Source organism: Arvicanthis niloticus, chromosome 5 (genome assembly GCF_011762505.2).
Source record: "Arvicanthis niloticus isolate mArvNil1 chromosome 5, mArvNil1.pat.X, whole genome shotgun sequence".
NCBI lineage: Eukaryota > Metazoa > Chordata > Mammalia > Rodentia > Muridae > Arvicanthis > Arvicanthis niloticus.
Genome location: NC_047662.1, coordinates 26,255,658 through 26,268,901, shown reverse-complemented (window position 1 = coordinate 26,268,901; position 13,244 = coordinate 26,255,658). Strand labels below are relative to the sequence as shown.

At 48.7% G+C, this 13,244-nt stretch overlaps 1 protein-coding gene across 3 annotated transcripts in view; it reads left to right on the top strand.

The window, feature by feature from the left end:
• The window catches only part of Csmd2 (CUB and Sushi multiple domains 2), a 575,537-nt gene that overhangs the window by 283,185 nt on the left and 279,108 nt on the right, over positions 1 to 13,244 (top strand). The window lies entirely within an intron of this gene.

Below are 13,244 nucleotides of genomic sequence, written 5' to 3'. Positions count from 1 at the left end.
CCCATTTGATGTGTCCTCTCTAAGCAGCGCTCATCCCAGGTTTACAACCCACTCCCTCCCGTAGCATCTTCTGTCTAGGCTGGTGACAGTTCTGTTTTTTTCTGCCCCAAGTCCCTGTCACTTCCCTATATCCCAGGACCTTCCTGAACCCACCCCTCACCTTTGTGGATAGACTGCTTATTAAACACTCAAATTATCCTGCTGAGAGCTTGAGCAAAGTACCATGTCAGCAGTCTTTCTCTATATAGACGTCAACCTCAAGCAGAAAGGTATTGAAATTCCAGAGATCCAGATTCCCATAGTCTCTAGAGCACATTCAGGGGCAGTGCCTGCCAAGAGTAAGGACTCAGCCTTTTCCATCCAACATCCTGAATTATAAGATGTCCTCTAGAGAGGGGCATTGGTCTAGTAGCCAGACAGTAAAGATCTCAGGCTTCATGGATGGCAGGACTTCTTGTTGCAAATACTCAGCTCTGCACTCCTGGTTCAAAAGTAACCACAGACAATCCATAAATAAATGGCTGTCTGTGCCAATAAAGCTTTATTTACACAGTTTATAGGCTGGGTGTTTTAAATCTACTGGCCCTCAATCTGGCCATGAGTTCAGTTTTTTGTTTAGATCTCTTGGTTGCAGTCTACAATAAAAAGTACACTTTGTGTCATAGCTCATTAACATATGCGTACATATATAATGTGTATCAGCCTCAGTTTCTGAGCATAATCAGTCCATATAACCCTCGGTGCAACCCTATGGGGGTGTGGTTTACCTTACCATTATAAGATAGAGGTCATGGTATCAAGTGTGACATGCTATTTTCTGTCGTGTTTTATTTTGATGGTTAGAAGACAATCCACAGGCTGATTCTAAGGCTCACTAATGCTGATCTAATACTGGCTGATCTGAAGAACTCCATCTAGGCAAGTGCACTGATCACCTCTGGAAAAATATCTAGAACTAGACCAGGCAGTGCATGCGGGGTGGTGCTGGGGGATATCCCTCAGCAGTCTTAACAAAGCCTATTCAAAAGCCACAGGGTTAGACAATGGCCTTATTTCATCCAGTCCCCTGACCTTCCAACCATGATGACCATCCCTGGTACCCCTTCCTTTCAACACATTCTTTTGGAGAACCTTTCCCCTGGAAACCATTCCCTTGTCCTAAGGAGTGGACCCATGGCCTAGGCAAATGATCTGAGACTCTCTGTGGGTCTTTTCTGTTTGTCATGAGAAAAAAGATAACTCTCTGTTCTTTTTGGTGATGAAGGTGAAGGGCTGGGTCAGGGAGCTGCTGAGTGGCCATGGTTCAGCCTCCAGCTGCTGCCATTTGCAGTTGGCCAGCACACAGCCCTGCAGAGCGAGGCTGATGGCATCTGAGCTTGTAGCTCTGGACATCCCTGAGCCATCTACAGCCCTGCTATTTTGTGGTTTAATTACAACAGCTACTGGTTGCTTCTCTGTTCCAGACTAATCTGGATTTCTTTCACCTGAAGTCATCAGTACAGAGCATACACAGGTGTGAAGGGATGGGATACATGGCACAGATACAGGTGTGAAGGGATGGGATGACACAGACATGGGTGTGAAGGGATGGGATACATGGCACAGATACAGATGTGAAGGGATGGGATACATGACAGACACAGGTGTGAAGGGATGGGATACATGACAGACACAGGTGTGAAGGGATGGGATACATGACAGACACAGGTGTGAAGGGATGGGATAAATGGCACAGACACAGGTGTGAAGGGATGGGATACATGACACAGACACAGGTGTGAAGAGATAGGATACATGACACAGAAACAGGTGTGAAGGGATGGGATACATGGCACAGACACAGGTGTGAAGGGATGGGATACATGACACAGACACAGGTGTGAAGAGATAGGATACATGACACAGACAGGTGTGAAGGGATGGGATACATGACACAGACACGGGTGTGAAGGGATGGGATGACACAGACATGGGTGTGAAGGGATGGGATACATGGCACAGATACAGATGTGAAGGGATGGGATACATGAAAGACACAGGTGTGAAGGGATGGGATACATGACAGACACAGGTGTGAAGGGATGGGATACACGACACAGACACAGGTGTGAAGGGATGGGATACATGACAGACACAGGTGTGAAGGGATGAGATACATGACACAGACACGGGTGTGAAGGGATGGGATAAATGGCACAGACACAGGTCTGAAGAGATGGGATACATGACACAGACACAGGTATGCTGGGATGGGATAGATGACACAGACATAGGTGTGAAGTGGTAGGATACACCACACACACACACACACACACACACACACACAGGTATGATGAGACAGGTGAAGTGCAAACAGGAATTCTCTCCCCTGGTTTCAGTTCCCTCCCTCTTCTCCATTTGTTGCAACCTTACCATGTTGATAGCACAACTCTAGTTTGTTATAGATCGTGTATGCCTCACACACCATGGCCCTCATTGCATCTACATTTGTGCCTGGAGCCTGCTAATGCACCAGACATGGTGCTGAAGGTGCCTGTGTGCACCATCTCACCTGTCGCAGGCCTAGTGAAGGAACTCTACTTACCCTGAGTGAGCCAGCTGGTAAGTTAAAAGATGCGTATCAAAGTTACCAGACAGACTTCTTAAGGGACCCCTGTGTGGAATTTCTACTTCACATCGCTTTCTCTCTGATGGTCCCTTACCCCTTGGATGAACAGAGATGTGGCCTCTGCCAGAGAGGTGATTGCTGTACCTTGAGGCTTCTTGACAGCTGGCTCTGCTTAACTGTCATCATTAAGCAGTGTCCCTATCCCTTGTCATGGCATGCAACTATGGATGCAGACAGTAAAGCCACTGCCACAAGGTCACAGGGTCAGCATAGAGGCGAGAACAACACAGCTCTATGACACTCCAGGAACCCTTGCTGGCCTTCATGTGCACAAAGGGTCTAAGCTCTCAACTCTGCAGCTGCCCAGGAAGCGCCATCGTGGTTATCCAGCCACCCTCAGAGGGTGAGGGAAAGACACTCAGGATGGCAGTGGGGTGGGAGATGCCCTTAAGACATTTCCTCTGTGGAAGTATTCCAAGAGAAGTGTGCCTGAAGCCACCATGAGGCAGGCGTGTCCACCCTCCCTAGAAAAGGCAGTCTCCTCTTTCTCCCATTCCCTCCATCTTCCAGGGCAGAAGGAAGACAGCCAAGACTGAGATGATAGGAATGGCTGCAGGGAGAGCGAGCAATGGCGTCTTTACCTTTTCACCCCATCTCTATTCAGTGCCTTGAGCGGATACTTGCCGCCTCATTGGAAGCTTATGGGGGGATTTATCAATTTATTGAGTCCCATGTCCTCTGGAGGTAACGTTCTTTGTACCTCGCTCAGGTACCACCCACGCTCCTCTTGTGAGGCCTCTATTCTCCGTGTATTGCAGTACACGGAGCACAGCTGTGCTGAAGAGTCCCATGGCATTGGTGAGGATTGAGGTTGCTTGGTGGAAGGAAGAGTGGGTGCTCACTTACATGAAGAGGAGGGAGCCTCCCCCCCCAACTCCAGCTCTGTGTGGGAGCAGATGGGGTTGGAAAGGTATCCCAGTATTTCTTCTACTCCCACCCTGCCCCTCACACATACAAGATGTCCAAGGCTATGTCCATTAGGTCTCTTCTAGTCCTGTGGTGTTACATGTCTACCGAGTAAAAAGCAGAGCCTGGATCCAAGTCTAGTACTGGCTGGTTCCCAAGCTCTGGCCCCACCTTGAACCTTCTTCTGTTCTATCTGCATAGGATCAGCCTATGGCATTGGCGCTGAAGAAGATACCTGGTAGGGAGAGATGCTGATGCCCTGTGAGGCTGGCGTGGTCACTAAGCTCTTAAAACCTGCTCCCTTAAAAAAGAAATGCTCCCTAGTCCTGGGTCATGCTGGTATGAGACACCTCAAAGTTCCAGAGCATCAGGGCCACCACCTTGAATCTCAGGTCTCACCTGCTGTGATAGAGACCCAGATGGGAATGGAACCCTGAAGGAACAGGGCTCCCGAGGGCCCTAAAGCTAATGAAAGTATGTCTGCTTTGAGATCTGCCCCATGCAGCCTGGAACAGGACTAGAAGAGACCTAATAGACATAGCCTAGAGCATCTTGTATGTGTGTGGGGCAGGGTAAGAGTAGAAGATATACTGGGACACCTTTCCTACCCCATCTATTCCCCAAAGGACTAGGCTGTGAGGGGCTCCTTCCTCTTCATCTAAGTGAACACCCACTACTCTCCAGCAAACAGTCTCAAACCAGGGCCCCGGGGAACCTGTCTTCCTGATAGAAACCCATCTCCTGATTGGCCTAGCTTAGGTCACATGAGCACGCTGATCCTGTTGGCTGTTGGGAATTGTCATGTAATACTTCTGTATAGTCATCCTTTTGGGGAGCTCCAGGGTGAGTGATACAGACTGTCCTTTGACAGATTTTAGTGCTTAGGGAAGAGTTGACCCCTGTGACTTAGATTGGAGACAGAAGGGGACAAGGGTGGACAGCATCCCTAAAACATTTCTTAAGACCCATCCCCTAGGCCCTGGTACAGTGCCCCCAGTGCATTCTCTGTTAAGTTGCTTCAACATCTCCAGACACATCCTGTAATGTCAGTCAAGAAGCATCCAGCCCTTCAGCTCTGAGCCCGGGATGCAAGGCCACAACCACCTCCAGCCTCCATAAAGCCTTAGAGTGCTGTCACCCAAGAGGCAAGGCCCAGATGTCCACAGCAAAGCTCTTCCCCAGCCACAGACCCAGCCCGGGGCTTTCTCCCTCTAAGCTCCAGGTTCAGACACATCCTCCAGGGAGCCACGAATCTGAAGGAAAAACATTTGCCTGGTGCATCTGGGGGCTCCCTGGAGCTAACGATCAGCCAAACTGCAAAGTTCTGCTCATTTGTGGAGTTTATGGAACCGCTTGTGGGAAAACAGAAACATTTGCCCATAGTGACAAAGACTCCACCGTTGGTGTCCTGGGGGTGCCTGCATCTGGGGAGTCCCCTGGGAAAGGTGTTCCAGAAGCTGCTGAGTGAGTGGGAGGAACAGCCAAGCCAAGAGCAATGTGGTGACCCATGTCTTCCCAAAACAAGTGGGTGGTGCTCTTATAACCAGGATGCAGGCAGCAGGAGAACCGGCAGCCATCCGTACTGTCCAGCAGGTCACCTGACCCCCACTCTACAGCATGCCCTCTGTGTTCATCAGCAGGGTCCTCGTCTTGAATACACGCACTTCATGGTCCCTGTTTTCTCTGTGCGGTATTCAGCGAGTCTGCCCCTTGTGGTAAATACTTTGTCATGTATGAGGAACAGTGGACAGGCAAGAAAGAGATAGTGGCTTTCTTCAGTCTGGAGAGAAACAGGGCCAGGAGAAAATGAAGCAAGCCAGGCCAAATGTTCAGGCGTGGGTTTCCCGTTGCTGATGCTCATTCCTCCTCCCCCCCACCCCCAACAAAGGAAGAGAGGAAGTAGCTGGGACCAGGATCTGTAGAGGAAGCTGGTCAGGGGGAATTACAAGGAGATGAATTTTTCATTACAGTAACCACTCCAAGCATGGGACGACTGTCTTAGTGTTTCTATTTCTGTGGTAAAAACCACGGCTAAAACAAGCTGGAGAAAGGAGCTTATTTCATCTTACAGCTTGAAGCCCGCCATCCAGGGAAGCTGGGGAAAGAGCTCAAAGTAGGTACCTAGAGGCAGGAGCTGATTCAGAGGCCATGGGGGGAGCACTGCTTACTGACTCGTTCCTCATGGCTGCTCAGCCTGCTTTCTTATAGTGCTTAGAATCAACGGGTGGGACCTCACACATCAATCAAAAAAAATGCATCACAGGCTTCCCACAGGCCAATCTGGCAGACGTTTCTGCTTCCAGAATGACTCCAGCTTGGGTATAACAGTAACCAGCACAGGAGTTCATGTAAGGTGGGCATCAGAACAGAAGACCCCAAAGGACTCAGTTACTCATGTGCCCCCTTTTGACCGCAGAGGGAATCTAATGCGGAACAAACTGGTACCCATGGAAGTAATAACTGCTTTAGTGCATTATCTCTCAGTCCATATACATACAGTGCAAGCATCCTGGGGCTGCAGAGTTCAGTTGGTAAAGTGCTCGCTGCTCAAACCTGGGGCCCTGAGTTCAATCCTCAGAACCTGAGTGAAAAAGTCAGGCATGGTGACAGCTACATGTAACCCAAGAGCTGGAGAGGCAGAGACTGGAGGACTCCTGGGGCTCACTGGCTAGTTCCAGGCTAGTTCCCGACCAATGAGAGAAATGTTTTCAAAATGCAAGGTGGGTACCTCCCAAGGAATGACACCTGAGGTTAACCTCTACACACACACAGACACACACACAGACACACACACATTAAACATATACACACTCACACGCGCACAAATACATGCAGACACACAAATACACACATGTACACACAAATACACGTGCACACACTCACATACACACACAAATGCACACATGTATACATAGGCACACACATAAATACACACATGCACACACATACACAAACACATACACACACATGCACACAAATACATGTACACACAGAGACGCACAAACACATGCACACACACACTCATGCATACAAATACACACATGCAGACACACAAATACACACATGCACACAGAGGCACACACACATACACAAATGCATACACAAATATACATGCACACACACTCATGCATACAAATACACACATGCAGACACACAAATACATGCACACATAGACACACACACACATACACACATGCATACAGAAATATATATGCACACACACACATGCATACAAATACACACATGCACACACACATGTGTTCGTGCACTCACACACACACACAAGTGTTCTGGTGCTCCCACAACAACCGTAACAGAGTTTCTTGCCTGCTGCCTGTGGCCGCCTGCCAGCCATCTCCCACCCTGCCCTCCCGCCCCTGTGCTCTGGCTTCCTCCAGCTGAGCCTTGTACTTTCTGAGAATCGGCTGGGTCTGTTGCCAGCTCTCCCAGTGCGAGTCATATTTGTTATTGTAATTATGTGATTTAAATTAAACATCACATAAACGGATGAGATACGAGTGCAGCAGGAAATACAGCCACCACAATGGGAACCCGATCGAATACTCTTGAATGACTCTGTGAAGGGGAGTCTCTAAGAAGAATTCCAAGGGCACAGTCACCCCCCAAAGTTCTCTTCCTCGGATCAGGAACACCATCTTGGTACACAGTACCAGTTAGTAAATACTTGTTGCCTGGGTGCCTGGTGTGATTTAAATGAGATACAATGTCTAGAGTACAAGCCTATGGTCAGGGGAAAACCTTACTTCTAGGCAAAGCTAACTGGCAATTTTCCATGCGTGTTTATGTTGTTCACATGGTGATGAAATGTCTAAGGCACATGTCCGTCCTTTTGTGATTCCCTCCTTAGAAATTCAGCTTTAATGTAGTGACATCATCTGTGAGGCTTGTGTGCCGGAAAAAAGCAAAGGACCAGACAGTAAATAACAATGCAAAACTTTCTTACTATGTAGCCAAAGATGACCTTGAACTGCCTTGTATCCCCCACCTCCCAATAGACATGTACCCTGTAACCATTTTATGGGCATTGACCCTGCGGATTTTCATATGCTAGACCTCTACCCATCCCTAAGGCAAGGTGTTTTCTGTGGCATGACAGAGCGCTATGGACACAGCAGCAGTGGACAGTATGCAAATGAATAAATGGGCGTGGCTGACTCTGCAAAGGGTGAAACTGTATCCATGGAAATTGACTGGAGACTTGCTTGGCAGCCACATTCCATTACTAATTTGTCCCGCAGTGTGGCTGGAGATACACAAAGAAGCCCCCATCCTGCCCCATGTAGAGCTTGCCTTGCTAGCTGGGGAAACAAACCATCAGGTCTAAAGTCAGGTCCAAGTCAGTAGGCCTAGGATGGTGGCACGTGACCCTGCTACAGAGGGCACACACTGGGCAGGCAAGTTGACCAGGCTTATAGGACCAGTGACATTGTGCCAGTTCATCAGATGGGGCAGCAGGGAAGACATCCTGGGTAGAGGAACCTTAAAGGCAGGAACACAGAGTGGGTATCGCTGGGGGTGGGGGGACAATGTAAAAGAGTTTGGGCTAAGTTCTGGAACTGGTGGGTCTGTCCCTCCTCTAAGACTTTTCTGGAAGGATTAACTTGCTTCTGTCACAGTACCCCCTCTATCCTCCTGACAGGTGGGGAAGGAGTAGGTGGGGGTTATACCTGTCTACCATATCTGGCCCTGTCCCAGGCCTGCCACGGAGATGAGGGATGGCTCACACTGGAGTCTGAGGTGCAGAAAGCTCTGGAGTTCAACCCCACAGGGTTACACTAGCCCAGAACCATGGCCCATGTGAGGGGTCACGGGTGCTCTTGCCAAATACAGCAACTGCAAGGTGAGGGGCACTGCACAGAGACAGGGACGGCCCCTGCTCCTCATGATATAGTGCCCCTGCCCCTTGCATGTCTGGTGACTGGATAGGCTAGCTCTTAAACCAGTCTTCTGAGTCTCCGCTGACAGGCAGCAGTGCTGGAGACTCACTGTTACCATTTGGATGGGGTTTCTCCCAGTGCCTGAGCTTCCAGACTGACATACATCCAGAACATCCAGAAGCTTCCACGAAGAAATGCTTTTCACAGACCACCTTCCTGCTGCCAGGAACGAGGCTGAGCTCACTCTGTCCCCTCCCCCCAAACACACACACCTCCCACCCCCCAATCAACTCTGGGCATTAAAGGGAGTGATTTTTTTTTAATTCTCCCCAAGCCAGATTCCATTAATGAAGCCCCATTTAACAGAAGTCAATTTACCAAAAAGGAAAAAAAAAAAAAACCTTGAGTGTACTTGCTAAAATACGTTTTAGGTGTTTTATGTAGTACTGTGGTAGCGATTTACTGGGCAAGCTTGGAATTTCCCAGGTCCCCCAGAGAGAAGTTAATGTGGACAGGAAGGTTTGAAGGGGGAGCCTCTCCCTTTATGCCTCTTTCCTTTAATTATGATTCTAAGAAGGAACAAAGTTAAAGAGGATCCTGGAGGGTGACCAGGAAGGAAGACACAGGATGGAGTTGAGCCTAGATTGTTCTCCGGCACATGCGTTTGTGACAGAGCATTACTGGCTGAGTGCCCAAGCTCGGAGGGAGATGATCTAGGTTATAATCTCACCTCTGCCATGAAGTGCTGTGTGGTGATGAGTGGGTTTCCTTACCTCTCTGTGTAGCCCAGTGGCCCAGTGGGGAAGAATAGAGAGAGCACAGATCTGAAGGTGGGGACACTCAGAGAACAGCGTTATTTCCAACACACAAAGCTCTCCTGCTTGACCAGTAGCAGAGTGCTGTGTGCTTGTGTATGTGCACACGTGTGTGTGTGTGTGTGTGTGTGTGTGTGTGTGTGTGTGTGCATCCATGTGTGTGTAGGTATGTGTACCCATATGTGTGTGTGCACATCTGTGTGTGGTGTGTGTGAGTAGGTGTGTGTGCACCTGTGTGTGTAGGTGTGGCATCTGTGTATGTGTGGTGTGTGTGAGTAGGTGTATGTGCACCCATGTGTATGTGTGTAGGTGCATGTCCACCCATGTGTGTGTGCACTCGTGTGTGTGTGTGTGTTGGTGTGTGTGCACCCATGTGTGTGTGTACCCGTGTGTATGTGGTGTTTGTGGTATGTTTATAGGTTGTGTGCACTCATGTGTGTGCATGTGTGTATGTGTGTGTGGTGTGTGTGTGTGTGAGTTGATTTGTATACACATGTGTGTGTAGCTGTGTGTGTGTGTGTGTGGTGTGTGGTGTGTGTGGTGTGTGTGGTGTGGGCGTGTGTATATAAGTGTGTGTGTGATATGTGTAGGTGTATGTGAGTAGGTGTGTGTGCACCCATGTGTGCCATGTATGTGTGTAAGCATGTATGTGTAGGTGTGTGTGAACTCGTGTGTGTGTGGTGTGCATGTAGGTGTGTGTGTAGGGATGTGTGTAGGCATATCTGTGTGTATAAGTGTGTGTGTGCCCATGTGTTTGTGTTTGGTGTGTATGTGTGTGTGTTTGTATGTGTGTAGGCATGTGTATAGGCATGTTTGTGTGTGTAGGTGTGTGTGTACTCATGTACACATTGCTCAGACTGAAAGCCAGGCAAGAAACAAATCAGGACGAGGAAGGCTCCACTGAGAATGTGGCACGTCCTTGACAGCTTGAGGATGTGAGAGTGAGCCAGGTAGAGGTCTGGAGGGAAGGTCAGCATGGCAGGCAGAAGGAAGTGCTCAAGTGCAAAGGTCCTGGGGCAGAAATAGGCCTGGGCAAGTTTTCACAGCAAGGAGCCCATTTGGTTAGAGCATAAAGAAACAAGAGGCAGAGTTGGAAAACAGGGAAGGGGAAATTTTGCTGAAGGCCATAGAGGGTCCATAGTGTGGACTTTACTCTGAGGACAGGATTTTGCTTTGTTTCCTTTTTAATGAATTCTGTTAAGAGGTCATTTATACACAATCGTACTCCCAGTTGTGAATGCCACAACTCATTAGATTGCTGGCAAAAGCAGCCTTCTTTTGGGAGGAGGAATGGGATGAGGAACTGTAGGAAGAAGGACCAGGAGGGGACAATGACTGTATTGTAAACAACAACAACAACAATGAGTGGCCTTCCCACACAGTCCTAGATCTGAACCATTCCCTCCTTCTCAGCCATGCATGACCCACTGACAACTCTCATCCCAGCTCTGGCCACCACAGGTCCACTTCCTCTCACTGGACATTCAACTTTCCCAGAGTTCCAGTGAATGAGACTTCAGTGTGCCTTCCATGTTCACGGCCCACAGTCACAGACCTTACTTGTGGTCCTCACTCATGGTTCTTGCTCCCTCTCCATCATCAGGATCTACCCTCACGACCCGCACTCACAGGCCACTGTGCTTCCTGTTCATCTTTACTCCTCTGCCTCAACATAAATTCGGCCAGTAAGTTTACCCACATCTTTGTACTTACTAGCATGGAAAGGAATTTTTTGGTGTGCTGATTTTAATTTTGTTTTTTGTTTTTTGTTTTTTGTTTTTTGTTTTTATGATCAAGTTCTCCTGCTGTGTGTAGCACTTACTAGCCTCAAACTCCCAGCACTCCTCCTGACTCGACCTGAGGGTTGAGATTCCAACAGAGAGAGTTACCATGTGTAGTTCTGTTAAAAAGCTTTGAGCCAAAGCAGGTACCATCTCTCCATAGCCATTTGATGAGCATCCTATCATAGAAGCCCCAAGTTCTGTGATAGGGCCAAGGAGACACCCTCAAATGCTTGGAAAGACAGGGTTGGGTGGAGAACAGAGCTGAGCATGCGTGTGTGCACATGTGTGCCCACACACTCATACACAGAAACACACACACACACACACACACGTACACACGTACACACTGGAAGGAGAGAAGGGATGGGGGAGGAGATAGCACAACACTTGCTGTCTGGGAGGAGATGGGACAGCTAGAAGGTGCCAGGTAACCATAGGATAGCTATGCATAGGAGGCTGAGCATCAACTCCCACCTCCCCCCTGAGCTGGGAAGTTCTCGGCCCCAACTTCCAATTATAATCTGGACCGCTAGACCACCCCTTTCTTGCCTTTTTAAAGAAGCAGCCCTGGGCTCTGAATTATTCAGGTGAGGTTCCTCCACTCCTCCTTCCATATGTAAATAGCCTCCAAGCTCTGTCTCTGAGCTTGAATTGAATTTGGCCTAAGGTGGGGGAGCCCAGGATACCAATTGAGGCTCCTTAGAAAACTTAAATGACTCACCCTGTAATAAACTATTTTAAATGGGATCTGGTGAAATACAGTAATTGGTTTCTATAATAGTTCCTGCCCGAGCACTGTGGGTAATATTCCTAGAGTTTTGTGTGCGTCAGCGTTTTCATTATAGTAAGAATTGAGATCAGAGGGTATCAAAGAGCTCCTTGGTTAGATCTTTTGTTTAGTGTATATTTATGGGAAGCTACTCTGTTGGCTCTCTAGTGTCTGCCCCTCCGGATCCCCCTCTCTGGTCTTCTCCTTCTTCTCCTTCTCCTTTCCCTCTGTCTGTAAGACCCACCTGTGGGCAAGCATCAATCTTTCACCAAGTCTCCAGTAGGCTAGATCAACAGGAGTATCCATGAGTCTGGAGAGAGAGCAAAGGAGTGTGCACTCTGGTTGGTCATTCCTTGTTCTTTCTGCTGGGGGTTTTCCCAAACCAGTTGAGGATGTGGGTAGAGAGTGGGTTTTGCCATGCAGCCCTATGTTAGGGGTATTTCCGATTTCCTCTACTCCCGGAGGGGGAGTGGTACTGAGCCTCATCCCATGTCAGCAGCCTCCAGGGCTACCCTCTTCTTAAGTTTCCCCTACTGTCCCACACCACCTTAATAAGGACTGTTTCTCAGAGCTGCTCTCTGCTGGGACCCTGACATAACATCTTTGTGCCAAGAGTCACTTTGGGTTCTGAGTCCCAAGGTGAGAATACATAACATGTGCCATCTTGTGAGTCCCTGCAACCCTGAGGATGGGATATCACCATAACTACTCCATAGATCGGGCCATAGAATCTCAGAGGGGTTAGGCAACTTTCTTGCCGTCACACAGCACAGTTTTCAAGTCTCTCCAAGACCCACGGCTTCCTACTGAGGGTTGATCTTTGGGAGAACTGACAGAGCAACTGTAATTGGAATTGAGTCCTGTGGTGTTATAGGGTAGGGAAGGAGTTGCTGTGGGTGAGCTGAGAGGTGCCAGTCTCTGAGATAGCCTCAGTGCCCAGGCTCTGGGATAGCCTCAATGCCCAAGTAATTTCTCACTTAGCCCCACAGACTTGGTGGCTGTGCTTCTCACTTTGGAAAGTCTGGTTCTGGGTACAAGGTCACAAGCTGGAAGCCTTGATTTGAGCCTAAGCCAAGACCTATGTGACTAAGGCCAGACCGTTGGGAAGAATTTCTTGGGGCTGGGGTATTTCAAGGATTCTCTCTCTCTCTCTCTCTCTCTCTCTCTCTCTCTCTCTCTCTCTCTCTCTCTCTCTCTCTCTCTCTCTCTGTGTGTGTGTGTGTGTGTGTGTGTGTGCCATCACATTCATGGGGAGGTCAGGAATTCAAACCACAGGGTGTGTGTGTGTGTGTGTGTGTGTGTGTAGTACAGGAGGAAGGGAGATGGATGAGCTCAGTCCAGTCAGAAAAGAGCAAAGACACAGATAATAGGAAAAGCAATACAATGTCAATGGGACTGTCCATA